At 43.4% G+C, this 17,330-nt stretch overlaps 1 protein-coding gene across 1 annotated transcript in view; it reads left to right on the top strand.

Moving 5' to 3' along the window:
* The window catches only part of LOC139276752 (receptor-type tyrosine-protein phosphatase gamma-like), an 824,375-nt gene that overhangs the window by 134,676 nt on the left and 672,369 nt on the right, over positions 1-17,330 (top strand). The window lies entirely within an intron of this gene.

Here is a 17,330-nt window from a genome sequence, read left to right as displayed (position 1 = left end):
TGTTATGTGCCACCTTTCTCTGCAAAGATGAAAATACAACTTTTAAGAGAGGGTGTCTTTCTGCTGGGTGGGACATATACAGCTGGTCACATTTACATTACAATTGAAATTGCATTGAATAAATGAAAATATTACTTACACTAGCTACTTGACTAAGGTCCTGCCACTTTTTGCCCTGGCCTCCAGATCTTGGGGTGGTCACCATTGCACAATAATCTTGTGCAAGTTGGTTCCAGTGTTTCTTTTTCTTTGGGTGGAACTTTTATGTGACCTCTGCTGGTGTCCAGTTCCTGCCATCTGGCCTCAATCACAGTAACTAGTGCCTCCATTTCAGCCTATAAGAAATTCTTGGTCCTTGCACCGCATTGCATCTTGTATTGCAGCTCCAATTTTTCCAGTATTCTCACACAGCACTCAACGTTCTCACACACAAAACTGTCTCTTTAAAAATGGTAAATTGCAGACCGGAAACTGAACTGCGCATGCGCGCCCACAGTCATAACAGCAAAAATGGCCTCTTTTTTTTCCCGCGCATGCGCAGAAGGTGCGGCATTGTTTTTTTGGCACAGACAGCAAACTCCACCCCCCGAGACGACTGGATAGGCCGCACGGTGACAATTTTGAAAAATACAGCGGGGAAACTTGGCATAAATAGTTTTGGAGTATTTCTGGCCTAGAAAAGCAGGCGTAACTCTGGCAATATGCCAAAAAACGGCTTTGGGCAAAATTGAGCCCAATGTGAGGTCAATTGCTGTAAATGAGATAATATTGTTTCAAGCTCTTCCCTCACACAGGAGGCTATAATTAAACAAGGGCTGTAGTTTCAGTCCAGCTGCTAATAGTCATGACTTTGCAAACAGCCTAAACTTTGGTGCTAATTAGCAGCATTCATGCTGTTTCCTCTTCGAATAAATTAAAATAAAAAGCAAGCAGAATTGTTAAAACGATCATCGAGTAGAGTTTTACAAATACAGCTTTCCCTTTTGTAAAAAGTTAATCAATTTTATTTATAGATTTTTAGACTTACTGTAAAGTGGCAAACTTAAAATGTTTGAGCACAAATTTGCATTTATTATTTTTAAAAAATAGTTACATAAGTGTATACAAAGAATCACTGTTTTGAAGTCTGTTTCTGTTTGTCTCTTTTGTGGCAAAAGTTAATGCCATTCCCAGCTCCATGACTTGCCACACTCCTGGTTACTACCTGATAGGAGTAAAGATTGATGTTCGTTTCCTTGGTGATCATTTCTACTTGGGATGAGCAGGGAATTGAGAAGATTTTTTGAATGCATGAAACCGACAATTTTCATTTTGTTCAATGACCCTTGGCAGGCTTTCAGTATTAATGTTTTCTGTTTCGATAGGGTGAAATGTTCTTTGTCATTTTAAAAACTTTGATCAGCTGTAATGATAACTATTTCAAGATGGACCATTTTTGCAAAATGTTGAAGTTCATTTTATTTTGTTTATGTACTTTGAGATTGAGATAATTTAAGACGTATTTAAAATATTGCAGATTTGACAGCTGAGACTTGAAACTAAAAAATCATTATGATAAACCAAACTGTTGTTTTCATGCTATCATGGTTCATTAACACATCATGTAAATTTATCGCTTTGCGTTACAGAAGAATATCGAATTTATAAATCAAATATTAATGTCTTCAAAACGGGGAAGCTATATATTAGCAGGACTCTTGCGTTGTGCATTTTAACAATTCTGCTTGCCTTTCCCTGTTTCTATTTATTCCAAGAGGAAATGGCTTCAGACAGGAAGCCATTAAATGGACTAATGAGGCAGCAAGCCAACTCAAGGTACTGTGTGAAGGGAAGTACTTCCTTGTTTTACTCTAAGGCTTTGAAGCAATTGTGACTAACCTATGAACAAATCTACCATATTTTTGGTGGTTCAAATCTCTGATCTGATTATCTCAGAAGAAACATGTCTTCCAATGGAACTTTCCAGTAAAAGTTCTGGTTTAGGAGTAACATCAATGTATAACAGGGTGGGATGGAGTTAAATGACAGCTTCACTTGTAACAAAATATGCATTCTGTGTGAGCTTAGCTTAGTCGGTAGTACTCTTGCCCCTGTGTCTGAAGGTTTTAGATTCAAATCCTCCCCCAAGACTTGAGCATATAATCTAAGATGATAGTTCAATGCTATCCTGAAGGGGTGTGCATTGTTGGACCTGTTCTATTTCAGATGAGAAGTTAAATCAGGGGCCAGCACGCTTGTTCAGATAGATGCAAAAAATCCCATGGTGCTATTTGAAGAAGAACGGAAATCTTTCTTGCTGTCCTATCCAAAAGACCTCTCTGAACCATCGTGAATGGTGGTGGACAATTGAACAACTAATGGGAAGAGGAGGCTCCATGAATATCCCCATCCTCAATGATGGTGGAGCCTAGCATGCGAGTGCAAAAGACAAGGCTGAAACATTTGCAACCATCTTCAGCCAGAAGTGCCGAGTGGATGATTCATCTTGGCCTCCTCCTGAGGTCCCCACCATCACAGAAGCCAGTCTTAAGTAAATTCGATTCACTCCATGTGATATCAAGAAATGGCTGAGTGCACTGGATACAGCAAAGGCTATGGGCCCTGACGACACTCCGGCTGTCGTGCTGAAGATGTGCTCCAGAACTAGCCGTGCCTCTAACAAAGCTGTTCCAGTACAGCTACAACACTGGCATCTACCAGACAATGTGGAAAATTGCTCATCTATGTCCTGTCCACAAAAAGCAGGACAAATCCAATCCAGCCAACTACTGCCCCATCAATTTACTCTCAATCATCATCGAAGTGATAGAGGGTGGCATCGACAGTGCTATCAAGTGCCACTTACTCACCAATAATCTGCTCACCAATGCTCAGTTTGGATTTAGCCACGACCACTCGGCTCCAGACCTCATTACAGCCTTGGTCCAAACCTAGATAAAAGAGCTGAATTCCAGAGGTGAGGTGAGAGTGACTGCCCTTGACATCAAGGCAGCATTTGATCGAGTGTAGCATCAAGGAGCCTTAGTAAAATTGAAGTCAATGGGAATCGGCGGGGTAAAATTCTCCACTGGCTGGAGTCATACCTGGCACAAAGAAAGATGGTTGTGTTTTATTGGAGGGCTATCCTCTCCGCTCCAGGACATTGCTGCAGGAGTCCCTCAGGGCAGTGTCCTGGGCCCAACCAGTTGTTTCATCAGTCACCATCCCTCCATCATATGGTCAAAAGTAGGAATGTTTGCTGCTGATGGCACAGTGTTCAGTTCCATTCGCAACTCCTCAGATAATGAAACAGAGCATGCCCACATGCAGCAAGACCTGGACGACATTCAGGCTTGGGCTGATAAGTGGCAAGTTGTCGTCATCATAGGCAGTCCCTCGAAATCGAGGAAGACTTGCTTCCACTCTAAAAGTGAGATCTCAGGTGACTGTACAGTCCAATACGGGAATTACAGTCTCTGCCACAGGTGGGACAGACAGTCGTTGAAGGAAAGGGTGGATGGGGAGTCTGGTTTGCTGTACGCTCCTTCCACTGCCTGCGCTTGCTTTCTGCATGCTCTCGGTGACTCGACTCGAGATGCTCAGCGCCCTCACGGATGCTCTTCCTCCATTTAGGGCGGTCTATGGCCAGGGACTCGCAGGTGTCGGTGGGGATGTTGCATTTTATCAAGGAGGCTTTGAGGGTGTCCTTGAAACGTTTCCTCTGCCCACCTGGGGCTTGCTTGCCGCGTAAGTGTTCCGAGTAGAGCGCTTGCTTTGGGGGTCTTGTGTCAGGCATGTGAACAACGTGGCCTGCCCAACGGAGCTGGTCGAGTCTGGTCAGTGCTTTGATGCTGGGGATGTTGGCCTGATCGAGACGCTAAGTTGGTGCGTCTGTCCTCCCAGGGGATTTGCAGAATTTTGCGGAGACATCGTTGGTGGTATTTCTACAGCGATTTGAGGTGTCTACTGTATATGGTCCACGTCTCTGAGCCATACAGGAGGGCGGGTATCACTACAACCCTGTAGACCATAAGCTTGGTGCCAGCTTTGAGAACTTGATCTTCAAACACTCTCTTCCTCAGGCGGTCGAAGGCTGCGCTGGCACACTAGAGGCTGTGTTGAACCTCGTTGTCGATGTCTGCCCTTGCTGATGATATGCTCCCGCGGTATGGAAAGAGCTCCACATTGTCCAGGGCCGCCACAGACCGATCCACCACAGATCCAATCCACATCTGGACCAGGGTCAAGCAGGGCTGCGTCATCGTGCCAACTCTCTTCTCGATCTTCCTCGCTGCAATGCTCCACCTCACACTCAACAAGCTCCCCACTGGAGTGGAACTAAACTACAGAACCAGTGGGAACCTGTTCAACCTTCGTTGTCTCCAGGCAAGATCCAAGATCGTCCCAACCTCTGTGGTCGAATTACAGTACGTGGACGATGTTTGCATCTGCACCCATTCAGAGTCTGAACTCCAAGTCATAGTCAACATCTTCACTGAGGCATACAAAAGCATAGGCCTTACACTAAACATCCATAAGACAAAGGTCCTCCACCAACCTGACCCCGCCCCCAGTCATCAAGTGGTAAGTGACATTTATGCCACATAAGTCCAGGCAATCCCTATTTCCAAGAAGTGAGAGTCTAACCACTGCCCCTTGATATTCAACATCATTAACATCGCCAAACTCCCACCATCAATATCCTGGGGGACACCATTGACCAGAAACATAACTGGACCAGCCACACAAACACTGTGGATACAAGAGTAGGTCGGAGGCTGGGTATTCTGCAGCGAGTGTCTCACCTCCTGACTCCCCAAAGCCTCTCCACCATCTACAAGGCACAAGTCAGAAGTGTGATGGAATACTTTCCACTTGCCTGGATGAATGCAGCTCCAACAATGCTCAAGAAGCTTGACACCATCCAGGACAAAACAGCCCGTTTGATTGGCACCCCATCCACCACCTTCAACATTCACTCCATGCACCACCGTGGCTACAGTATGTACCATCTACAACATGCACTGCAGCAACTTGCCAAGGCTTCTTCGACAGCACCTCCCAAACCCGCAACCTCTACCACAGGGACAAGGGCAGCAGGCCCACTGGAACATCACTACCTCCATGTTCCCCTCCAAGTCATACACGATCCTGACTTGGAAATATATTGTGATTCCTTCATTGTTGCTCAGTCAAAATCTGAAACTCCCTCCCAAACAGCAATATGAGAGAACCTTCACCACACGGACTGCAGCGGTGGAAGAAGCTGGCTCACCATCACCTTTTCCAGGGCAATTAGGGATGGGCAATAAATGCTAGTCTTGCCAGCGACGCCCACATCCTAAGAATGAATAAATTAAATAATATAATGTTACTCACATCATTAAGACATACATTTTAATAATTACAAAAGGATTACATTTACCTGTATGTGTACTCTTGTGTGTTTAAAATATACTTGCAGGATGTCTGACTCTCTCTGAGAAGCCTACCCTGATTGTGTGATTTCCTAGATCCATCCCACTATCAGCTTAAAGGAAGTACCAACAGACAACAAATGCCTGCATTCACCAGTGTGACTATGTATATGGTCTGTGGAGAAAACTTCCAATCTGCATTTTAGGCTGATCACAAATTTCCAAGTTTAACCTTTCTTCCTTTGCATCATGAAAAATTGAAGGACAAAACTCAGAGAACCCATTCTAGAAGCATTGAAGGTTACCTGTATCAAAACTAGATAAACATGAAGTTTTCCGCTTTTTGAGGCTGAACAAAATACATTACTATATTCAAGGGATTGTTTCATTTGCCTATATGATATCTTGGGCCGAAATTGCCCCTTTCCTTACGGCCTGTTACTACTGCAAATCGGCGACCACGCTGCGGAGTGGAGTGGCCGCCGACTTTTCGTGGAATGGCCTCTGATAGCCCAATTGCCCTCCCGAGTTTTCTCAGCGGTAACTCGATCCCAACCCTCGCCCCATCACTCTGCTGCTGCCAATCCATGGTAAGCGTCATCACCGTGCGCACTGCCGATTTACCCACCCCCCGACAGCGACATTCCCCTCTGAAAATCTTCACCCGCCCAGTTGTGCCAAAACCTGATTTTTCCGGGTGGTCCAGTGAGGCTGCGGCCTTCTGCAGCGGTGCGGCTTCCCTTAAAGGGGAGGATGCACTGCCCCTGCTGCCATGTTTTTTTTTTGTTGGTTGACTGTCATGTCGGCCTGATAATTATGTCCCCAGTTCGGCCGGGCTGCTAACAGGCAGCCTGGCACTCCCTCTTGGATGCCAGGCCACTGGCCCGGCCGAAACCCTCCCTCGTGGCCCAGTGGGCCGAAGTTTTAAAATTGCAGAGGCTGTCCCCATTAAGTGAAGTGAAGGGGAGAGCCATGGTGATGTGGTGCCATGATCACGTCAACGCGGCAGTCACTCCGCACCGCCCCCAACTTCCGCCCCTCGGGTGTTGCCACCGCCGCATCTCTGCCCCTCAAGTGTCCCCATTAAAAGCGACTTCCGATCGAAGGGGAAAAAAAACAACAAAGAGCGGAATGTCACTCGAGGCGGCCTGGACCGCAGCTACGGTAAAAACCATTCAAATGGGTGGTGCGCCCTATTTCGGGCTGGGGGAAATTTCTACCCTCTTATATTTGTGGCAAATTAAACTTTCCATTTTGAAAAATGGCAATGTTTAATTTTTATATTATGTAACATATTATAAATGCTTCCTAGATGCATTTCGATTTAACTTTTATTTCAGAGAAAATCTAGAAAAAATGAGCAAATAAAATTAACAGATACAGATAAGTTTGTAGGGAGGTTCTAATTTTAAACAGATTATTTGAGTAATATCAAATAATTTTATAGGGGTACTTTTTCAGAAGGATACGTGCAGATTAGTTTGATCTTTAAGTCTATATTTATCTTGGCTCTTGCTATTTAAAAAAAAAACTATTCAACAGTTGGGCAGTTTAGTTGAGAACTGCCAATCCATCTTGCATTCAGAGATTTAGTTATTTATGTCATTATGGTATATGAGGGGGATATTATTTATGTACTTGTTATGGGTATGGAAAACACTTCCTTATTTTTCCATGAACAAATCAAAAAAAGTCTTGTTGCGCTGTCTGAGAAGATCTTTTGAAGAAACTGTTTTACAAATTCTTTCATTGGAAGTGTGTACCACTCACTTCACTTCAATTTTGCAGCAGAGCCCCTGACAACAGTGTAACCTCTGACTCACTATCAGCAATGGCACGGGTCAGCTGCTTGTGTATAAAAATTGAGGTCCATCAACAGGAATACAGCTGAAGTATTCTGTCCGTGTAACAGTTCAACAATTTAATCTCCTGTTTTAAATTCAACTCTAGTCTAGTCTGCTTTAATGACTAAGTTACTTAAACAGTACTTCTCCATAAATATTCACATTCCCGAGTGTACAAGTGCAGACGAGATAACTTGTACAGTGGTAGCACTCCTATAACAAAAACAAACAATGCAGGATGTACATATCGGGTCTATCACCATCTATAAAAAAACAGATTATTATTTCAGGACTGGTAGATAAGTGACCCCTTTAATGGAGCTAAATAAAGGAGGGGAGGAAAAGAGAGAACATGTGTTTTGAAAAGCTTGAAAGAGGTGAAGAGTGATGGTGATAATTTCAATGAGGGTGAGTCAATTAAAAAGCATTGACAGAACAAAAGACAGTTGCCTTGCTGAGGCGATCTTTTTCATCTCTTTCCAACTTTCCAAAAGACTTGTTCGAACATTTCACCAAATATCTCGCTTCATTCCTCTTATTCCTTTCTCCTCCCCAGTTCAGTTCCATTTAAAGGGCTCATTATCTTTCAATTCCTAACGATGACAAAGGACTGTACCCAAAACAGTAATCTGCTATTTCTGTCTAAAGGTACAGTCGAAAAGGATGTGCTATGACATCCTTTAGTTGTCTTCCACAGACGATCTGACTATCAAAATTGTTGCAGTATTCTGAACAGCTTTAAAATAAGCTGAAGCCAAGAAGGATGACTACATACATTGTTTCAAATGGATAATCTTCACATCCATAATGGTTTGTATATATCAATATAAACGAGGAGCATTTCCAGGCACAGTAGATTGTACAGCCGGAATGCACTTTGCAGATGAGTGGCTTTGGCTGATACTGTAGAAGTGCATACTGCTTTCAGTCAACTGCATTAATATAAATCAGTGGTCTGGAACATGACTAGCAGCAATTTGTGTTACGGAAAATAAACATGGATCAACATTTTGTATGAAAGTTAATTTATACAGGAAGTCGCTGTGTTATACTTAATGACTGATGAAAGCAAGCAATTCTATTCCTTATTTAAACATTAATATTTAAGACAAATATTTACATTAATCAAAAAATATCTCTGGAAAGGAATTTAACATTACAGTACCTTATCCTGAGGTACTTTGCCAAAAAAACAGATGTATAAATTTTGGGGGGAAGGTAACTTTTTCATTTTGCCACAGGGTGACTAGCCTCTTCGGGGAATCGTTTCTGTCAGATTTTCAGATTTAGGCTTTGAAATAACTAACTTCTTTTCATATCCTCTGGTCGAGACATAGAAAATAGGTGCAGGAGTAGGCCATTCGGCCCTTCGAGCCAGCACCACCATTCAATATGATCATGGCTGATGCAACTTCAGTACCCCATTCCTGCTTTCTCGCCATACCCCTTGATCCCTTTAGTCGTAAGGGCCACATCTAACTCCCTTTTGAATATATCTAACGAACTGGCCTCAACAACTTTCTGTGGTAGAGAATTCCACAGGTTCACAATTCTCTGGGTGAAGAAGTTTCTCCTCATTTTGGTCCTAAATGGCTTAGCCCTTACCCTTAGACTGTGACTCCTGGTTCTGGACTTCCCCAACATCTGGAACATTCTTCCTGCATCTCACCTGTCCAATCCCGTCAGAATTTTATATGTTTCTATGAGATCCCCTCTCATTCTTCGAAATTCCAGTGAATATAAGCCTAGTCAATCCAGTCTTTCTTCATCCTGGGAATCAGTCTGGTGAACCTTCGCTGCACTCTCTCAATAGCAAGAATGTCCTTCCTCAGATTAGTGGACCAAAACTGCACACAATATTCAAAGTATGGCCTCACCAAAGCCCTACAACTGCAGTGAGACCTCCCTGCTCCTATACTCAAATCCTCTCGCTATGAAGGTCAACATCCATTTGCCGCCTTCACCGCCTGCCTTACCTGCATGCCAACTTTCAATGACTGATGTACCATGACACCCAGGTCTTGTTGCACCTCTCCTTTTCCTAATCTGTCACCATTCAGATAATATTCTGCCTTCCTGTTTTTGCCACCAAAGTGGATAACCTCACATTTATCTACATTATACTGCATCTGCCATGCATTTGTCCACTCACCTAACCTGTCCAAGTCACCCTGCAGCCTGTTAGTATCCTCCTCACTGCCACCCAGCTTAGTGTCATCTACAAACTTGGAGATACTACATTCAATTCCTTCGTCTAAATCATTAATGTATATTGTAAATAGCTGGGGTCCCAGCACTGAACTTTGCGGTACCCCACTAGTCACTGCCTGCCATTCTGAAAAGGATCTGTTTATTCCTACTCTTTGCTTCCTGTCTGCCAACCAGTTCTCTATCCACGTCAATACATTACCCCCAATACCATGTGCTTTAATTTTGCTAATCTCTTGTGTGGGACCTTGTCAAAAGCCTTTTGAAAGTCCAAATACACCACATCCACTGGTTCTCTCTTATCCACCCTACTAGTTACACCCTCAAAAAATTCTAGAAGATTTGTCAAGCATGATTTCCCTTTCATAAATCCATGCTGACTTGGACCGATCCTGTCACTGCTTTCCAAATGCGCTGCTATTACATCTTTAATAATTGATTCCACCATTTTCCCCACTACCGATGTCAAGCTAACCAGTCTATAATTCCCTGTTTTCTCTCTCCCTCCTATTTTAAAAAGTGGGGTTACATTAGCTACCCTCCAATCCATAGGAACTGATCCAGTGCCTATCAACTGTTGCTGTGGCATTGACATCAAATAGCAATGGGGAGAGTCATGAGGAGAAATTACGTTATGAAATACTAGGTTTCAGTGCCCAATTTAACAAATGCTGCGAAGATAACGCCCCAATTGGGAGGCCATTCAGTGTGTGGTTGAAGTGTGTTTTATAAGTATCATGCAAGGGATGCTGAGACTGTTTACATCAGGAAATTGAGAGTGAAGTTTATTATGAGTAAGAATAAACATGATTTCCTAACCTGTTGAGATGGTTCGACAATTGTTTGTTTTAGGGTTATATTTTAAACCAAAATGAATGCTGGCCCAACCAATGAGATGACACTTGTCAGCACTGCTATTTTTTTCCCTATTTCCCCCACCTTTCCTGGTGTTCCTTGGAAAACTGCAGCCCCCAAGCACTTTACCCAGCTGGTTATTCTTGATGTGTGAGCCGAGACAAGTGACGATTAGCAGACTTTCAAACTGTAGGGGACGTGCAGTTGGACCTGATGCTGACTTCATCACAGGTCCACATGGATGCAATTTCAGCAGGGGTGGGTCACCGAATAGCAATCGGGAACCAGAGCCATAACGGCTTTCTTTTTGTCTCCCGAGGAATGCTGAAGCCAATGGTAATATTCCTTCTGCTGCCCAGGTGAGACCAGCTAACTTGGCACAGAACAGGGATCAAAACTGGGACATTCCTTTTTTTACTTGCTCAACCCCACACCCACTGAGTGGGGAAACTATTGGGGTGCATTTTCAGAAGAATAATTTAAAATCAGGCAGGCCATTATTGGATCGCTGAAGTGTGTCTTTCAGTAGAGCCGTATTTCTTTCTTCTAGGTCTGCAGTGAGCTCTCAATAATATATTCTCTCTCATTCATAATATTTCATAAAACATAGTTTAATGTTTTGCTTCCATAAAGTTAGTAAGAAACAAAATACAATTATAGAAATATAATTTAATTTTTGCTTTTAAAATGTTAAAATGGCCTTCTCCGAAATCACAGCATTTTAAAATCAACTGTCGCATCCATGCAAACTAAAATGATTGTTCTACCTGAAGCTAATTTAACAGAGATTGAAGTCTACGAGCAAATTTCTGAGAGGCCACAGTCTACAGAATCTCTAGTCAGTTGAATTTGACTTTGGGAGCATGTCACCGATAAAGATCAGTTTACTATATCTTCAGAGAAATCTAAAAGGATATGAATTGATGTTTAGATCATCTGTACAGTTTGGCTATTCCATTACTGAAGTACAAGAATGTTCTTCTGAATGGACAATAATTGCTGCTGTCCTGTATGAACTATGATGTAAAATGCTGGAAAAGTTCACTTGTAATAAACTATAAATAAAGCATTTTAACATTTAACTTGTAACTCAATGTTCATAATTTAACAATTCTGTAATGATACACCATTGACTCAGATGTATGAATGTCTCTCCACAGAGCGATGTCAATGCCATTGTGCTATTTCTTCTGGAATTATACAGCACAGGAGGCCATTCGTCCCATTGTATCTGTGCTGGCGCTTTGAAAGAGCTATCCAATCAGTGCCACTCCCCTGTTCTTTCCCAATAGCCCTGCAAATGTTTCCTTCAATTTTGTGTGTTTTATTTTACATTATGTCAGAAGTGAGCAACCAAGAGCCCAGAGCATGAAAAACAGGACAAATAAAATAGCTGACTTGCCATAATTACCGTTCATGTTGATATGTTGTGAGTTGGATAAGTACCTGAAAGAAAAAAATTGCAGGGCTAAGGGGAAAGGGCAGGGGAGTGGGACTAGCTGAGGTGCCCTTGCAGAGAGCCGGCTCGGGCTCGATGGGCCGAATGGCTGTTTTTCATGCTGTAACCATTCTATGATTCTGTGATCAAAATCTATTCTAAAATCAAGGTGTTGGTGGACCGGAATCCAATTTAGGTGAGCAAGCACAGGGATGATGGCTGATCGGGATCTCAAATGTGCATACTATGTTTGCCTACATAGTTATTGAACTTCAGTTGTATTTGCTTGCATGAAGCCCTTTGAGGTATCTCAAATTTCCTTTTCAAGAAGCTTTTATTTAAGTGCTTTATATGAATTGCAGACACGGTGTTGAAACCTTTCTATTTGAAATATTATGTGGTGTAATTTTGGAATTTAATAATTAACTGAAGGCCTGTCAAGAGATCGAGAGAGTTTCTAAGGGCCCAAGTTTCCACACGATAAAAAACGGGCGCCCCTCCGAGCTGGGCGCCCGTTTTTCGCGCCTAAAACGGCGCCGGAAAAAAAACGTGCGATTCTGGAGTGCCCTGCAGCTCCTTGTCTGTTTGGCGCGGCGCCCAGGGGGGCGGAGCCTACACTCGCGCCGATTTTGTAAGTGGGAGGGGGTGGGTACTATTTAAATTCGTTTTTTTCCTGTCGGCAACGCTGCGCGTGTGCGTTGCAGCGTTCGCGCACGCGTAGTGTGAAGTAAATATTGGCACTCGGCCATTTTTGTAGTTCTTTGTAGCTGTTTAGTTTTTGAACATTTTTTAATAAAAGCACATTGCCATCAGCACATCAGCACTGAGAAGGCTGCAGGAAGCCTCAGAAAGTTGAGGCAGCCGTTTCCCGACGACCTCCCCCGTTTGCCGTCGGGAAATGGCTCCTCAATTTCTGAGGCTTCCTGCAGCCTTCTGACTCCTTCCCTCCCTCCCTCCCTCCTGCTGTCTGGAATGGCTTCCTCCCCCCCCCCCCCCCCCCACGCTGCGTTCTGTCGGTCGGGCCCGCACACCCTCCCCCCGCTCGCCCGCCCGGAACGGCTCCCCCCTCCCACCCACCCCCCCCCCTCCGTTCGGTCGCTCGCCCGCCGTCTGGAACAGCTTCCTCCCCTGCATTCAGTCAGTTGGTTCCCTCCCACCCGCCGTCTGGAATGGCTTCCTTCCCCCCCCCCCCCCCCCCTCCCCTGCGTTCGGTCGGTTCCCTCCCTCCCGCCGTCTGAAACGGCTTCCTTCTCCCCCTCCCCTGCGTTCGGTTCCCTCCCTCCCGCCCGCTGTCTGGAACGCTTCCTTTCCCCCCCCCCCCCCGCGTTCGGTCGGTTCCCCCCCACCTCGTTCTGGACGCCTAATTTGTAACCTGCGCCTGATTTTTTTAATGTGTCGAACAGGTTTTTTCAGTTCTACAAAAATCTTCACTTGCTCCATTCTAAGTTAGTTTGGAGTACGTTTTCACTGTGGAAACTCTCAAATCAGGCGTCAGTGGCCGGACACGTCCCCTTTTGAAGAAAAAATTCTGTTCCAAAGTGGAACTGTTCCACCTGACTAGAACTGCAGAAAAAAAAATGTGGAGAATTGCGATTTCTAAGATAGTCCGTTCTCCACCAGTTGCTCCTAAAAATCAGGCGCAAATCATGTGGAAACTTGGGTCCTATATGTGATAAACTTCTAGTTAAGATGGTGGGAGTTTAATTGTCTCAGTATAACATTAAAATTCTGCTGGTGAGCCCACATTTATATTACACCTTGTCCTTTTTGTTTACTGCTATTAGATAATGTGTCAAAATGAACAAGAAACCTTCTTTGCCTATAATTATCTCTGCCTTTGTTCTTCCACGAGTACTTAAGATTCCGAGTGACAATGTGGTAATACAAGTCGCTGTTAACTGATATGAAGGTTAAAAAAAACGGCAATCCCCTACAGCTGCCCATTAATTACTTTTTTCCATTGTACATGGAGCTCAACAAGTTAATCTGTTTCATCAAAAACCTTGCAATAGTTCTTTTGCAATTTTTGGGGGTTTTTTTGCAGCTGGGATTAATTTCCTCAATGAAATGTATATGCAAGTACAACGTCCGGAATCCTCGGGACCAAATCCGTGCCGATTTTTCCGGATTTCAGACATGAAAATCAGTGGTCTGAAATCCAGAATCCTCGACCGAATCCTGCAGGATTTTGGGGTTTGCTTCAAAAATGTCCAATTTTTGGACAATTCCAGTTTTCAGAGTTCCAGATTAGAGACATCGCATCCTGCTGAAGTCTCCTCTTTGCCTAGTTCTAGTGCAGGAACCGAGGGGTAAAGATAAGACATTGGTTGTATGAATATGTATATGTCATATTTCTGGGCACTGTAACTTTTCAAAGCATTTTGTATCATTTAGTGTTCACAAATTCACGGGATAATTGAGCAGGAATGATTATGAAAATTAGCATATTATGTGAATAAATTAATTGATTGCAAGAATGCTCAGTTTTCATCAGCTTGATATAGGTTCACCTTTTTTTTAAATAGTTGCTCGCTGGACCATGCATACAGTTGAGCAAGTTTAATCCCATGTATAGACAATTGTACTAAATTCCAGTTGAATCATTGCTTGATGCTGGCTTTGGTGTCTTAAATAAATTTAAGTCTGAGTTGAAACATTTATTCTAAAAGTTATGCTGTGAAAATAAACCATTTTGTCAACCTCTGATCCATCAACCAAGTAAATTATAATATGTACTAGAATTGTGCAACTTCCGTCAATATTGAAAACATTTAATACATTTCTGAACAATGTGACATTTGCTGAAGGAGCAAAATATACTACATTATATTAAAAGTTCAACCTTGCTATGTTTTCGAGATATTTTCTAACCTATATTAGCTTCCGACATTGTATCTTCAGTCACTCTCATTGGTGAGTCCTAATGCCATATGCCTTTGAAAATTTCTGACCTTGCCTTGCGATACAGGTAAACTATTTATTGTGCCAGGAAATAAATAACAAACCCTGTCTGATAATTGTTTCTAACTACTGGACTTTTCCTATGCCTCCATACGTTTTCACTCCAGACTAGGAGAACCATAAAACATCGCATTAGTCTTTTAAATTTATAGTATCAAGCAAATTTATTTCACATACGAACATAAGAAATAGGAGCAGGAGTTGGTCATTTGGCCCTTCGAGCCTGCTCTGCCATTCAATAAAATCATGGCTGATCTAATCATGGACTCAGCTCCACTTCTGAAATCCAATGAGTACAGGCCCAATCTGCTCAACCTTTCTTCATATATCAACCCCTTCATCTCAGGAATCAACCGAGTGAACCTACTCTGAACAGCCTCTGATGCAAGTATATCCCTCCTTAAATAAGGAGACCAAAACTGTATGCAGTACTCTAGGTGTGGCCTCACCAATACCCTGTACAGTTGTAGCAGGACTTCTCTGCTTTTATATTCCATCTCCCTTGCAATAAAGGCCAACATTTCATTTGCCTTCCCGATTACTTGCTGTACCTGCATACTAACTTCTTGTGTTTCATGCACAAGGACCCCCAGGTCCCTCTGTAATTTTGTAAATTTTCTCCATTTAAATAATTAGCTTTTTTATTTTTTTCTGCTGAAGTGGATAACCTCACACTTTCCCACATTTATACTCCAACTGCCAAATTTTTTTCCACTCACTTAGCCCGTCTATATCCCTTTGCAGATTTTTTTGTGTCCTCCTCACAACTTGCTTTCCCATCCATCTTTGTATCATCAGAAAACTTGGCTATACTACACTCTGGGCTAGACTTTCCCAAGAGCCCTTTAACGCCCAATTGCCCACCCAGAAAAATCGCTAACAGTTTGCAAGTGACACTGGTGAAAATTTCCATTATTAAGTTAAAAAAATAATCGCCTGGTGAGAAAATGGATCTTACACCATTATTCTTGGCGGTTAAAGGGGAAACTAAATGAAACGGGTGGTTCTTAACATTTTTTTTTTAATTTAGTCTGAGGCTCGGGAGGAAAAACTTTTTAAAAAATTTCACTTAAAAAGGGTTAAACGTTCCCAAGACAGTTTTAAAGCTAATTGCCATTCTACAATAAAAAAAAGAAATAAAGAACCTTTAACTGAGCTTTCTTTGCAGAGTACTTACCTACCGCCCTGTTTAAGCAGCTTTTACAGGGCGGTTTCCTCAGCGATCTGGATGGGCCTCCGTTGAGGCCAAACTTACGCCCTGACGATTTTCTCGGCGGTGCACGTTGGCGGTTTGCTCACAGTAGGCATTTCGAGATGTGGGCGGTACCATTCAAAAAAATAAGGAAACTTTCGCCGGGCGGTTTCTCTACCAAAAACAGCTGTACCGCCGAGAAAACTCGCCGAAAATGAAGGTGAGAGTTTAGCCCCAGTCCCTTCATCCAAATCATTAATATAGATTGTAAATAGTTGAGGCCCCAGCACTGATCCCTGTGGCACCCCACTAGTTACTGTTTGCCAACCAGAAAATGACCCATTTACCCCAACACTCTGTTTTCTGTTAGCCAATCCTCTATCTATGTATCTTACAAAAGATACTTCCAGCATACTTTTGGGCCAAGTCTTTGGCGGCGTTGGCTACAGTTGGAAGTTGGAAGAGTGTGCTTGTGGGAGTTCTGAGCTCTTCTTCAGGTTTTGTTTATTCTCAATTTCTGGACTTGCCTTTGAGGCTTCCACATCAGGAGGAAAAGCATCAGCAAGGAAGGCAGCAAAGGTTACTGTAGCGTGAAGGAGGGAAGGGTGCAGGAGGCCTTACAGTATGCGGGTCTTTAGAAATAGAGCATCATTGTTGAACCTCAGAGAGGAAGTATGTAGGCAGACTGCGCTTCAACAGGGAGACAGTCACCTATCGATGACATCCGTTGGAGTGAAAATTGGAGGCTAACATCAGGACGTGCACTGCACTGGCAGTGCTGGTCAAAGTAGCTATAAACATTTATGCTGCTTGCTCCTTCCATAACTGTTGCTGATGATATCAACAACATCAGTCCGTTTGCTGTGCACATGAAGATTGGCAGGTCATTAATGTACTGTTTGTGAGGTGACAACACTTCATTAGCTTCCTCCTGGAATCTGACAAGCAAGAAGAAAGAGCACTGGGATTTGCCCATCTTGCTGGAATCATAGATTGCATGCAGGTAGCCCTGTGTGATCCCCACCCGCACTGTTTTCCAACAGGAGGGGCTTCCGTTTTCTCGATGTTCAACTTGTTTCTAACAACAGGCAGTGAGTGCTGCAGACCTGTGCCTGGTTTCCGAGCATGACACATGATGCTTTCATATTGCCAGTCCTTAATTCCTCCTCTGTTCCACTCAAGGTGGCAAGTTGTTTGCTGGGTATACCAACTGGTGCATGCAGTCACAGCTGGTAGGGATGCTGAGATGCTGCCCCGGGAGAGTGGCAGTGGGTCAGTGGAACAGGAACCTGCTGTCCTCTCTCACGACGACAGCATTCCTGAACCCACCACTGCCATTATGCTATTGCACTTGTCGCATCCTGCAAGGCCATCTCTGGCACTGACACTCAGTAACCTTCCACCAGCCCTGTTGCAGCCACTGGGGAGACACTACG

The sequence above is a fragment of the Pristiophorus japonicus genome, chromosome 12 (genome assembly GCF_044704955.1).
Source record: "Pristiophorus japonicus isolate sPriJap1 chromosome 12, sPriJap1.hap1, whole genome shotgun sequence".
NCBI classification, from domain to species: domain Eukaryota; kingdom Metazoa; phylum Chordata; class Chondrichthyes; family Pristiophoridae; genus Pristiophorus; species Pristiophorus japonicus.
This window is presented reverse-complemented; position numbering and strand designations above follow the sequence as displayed.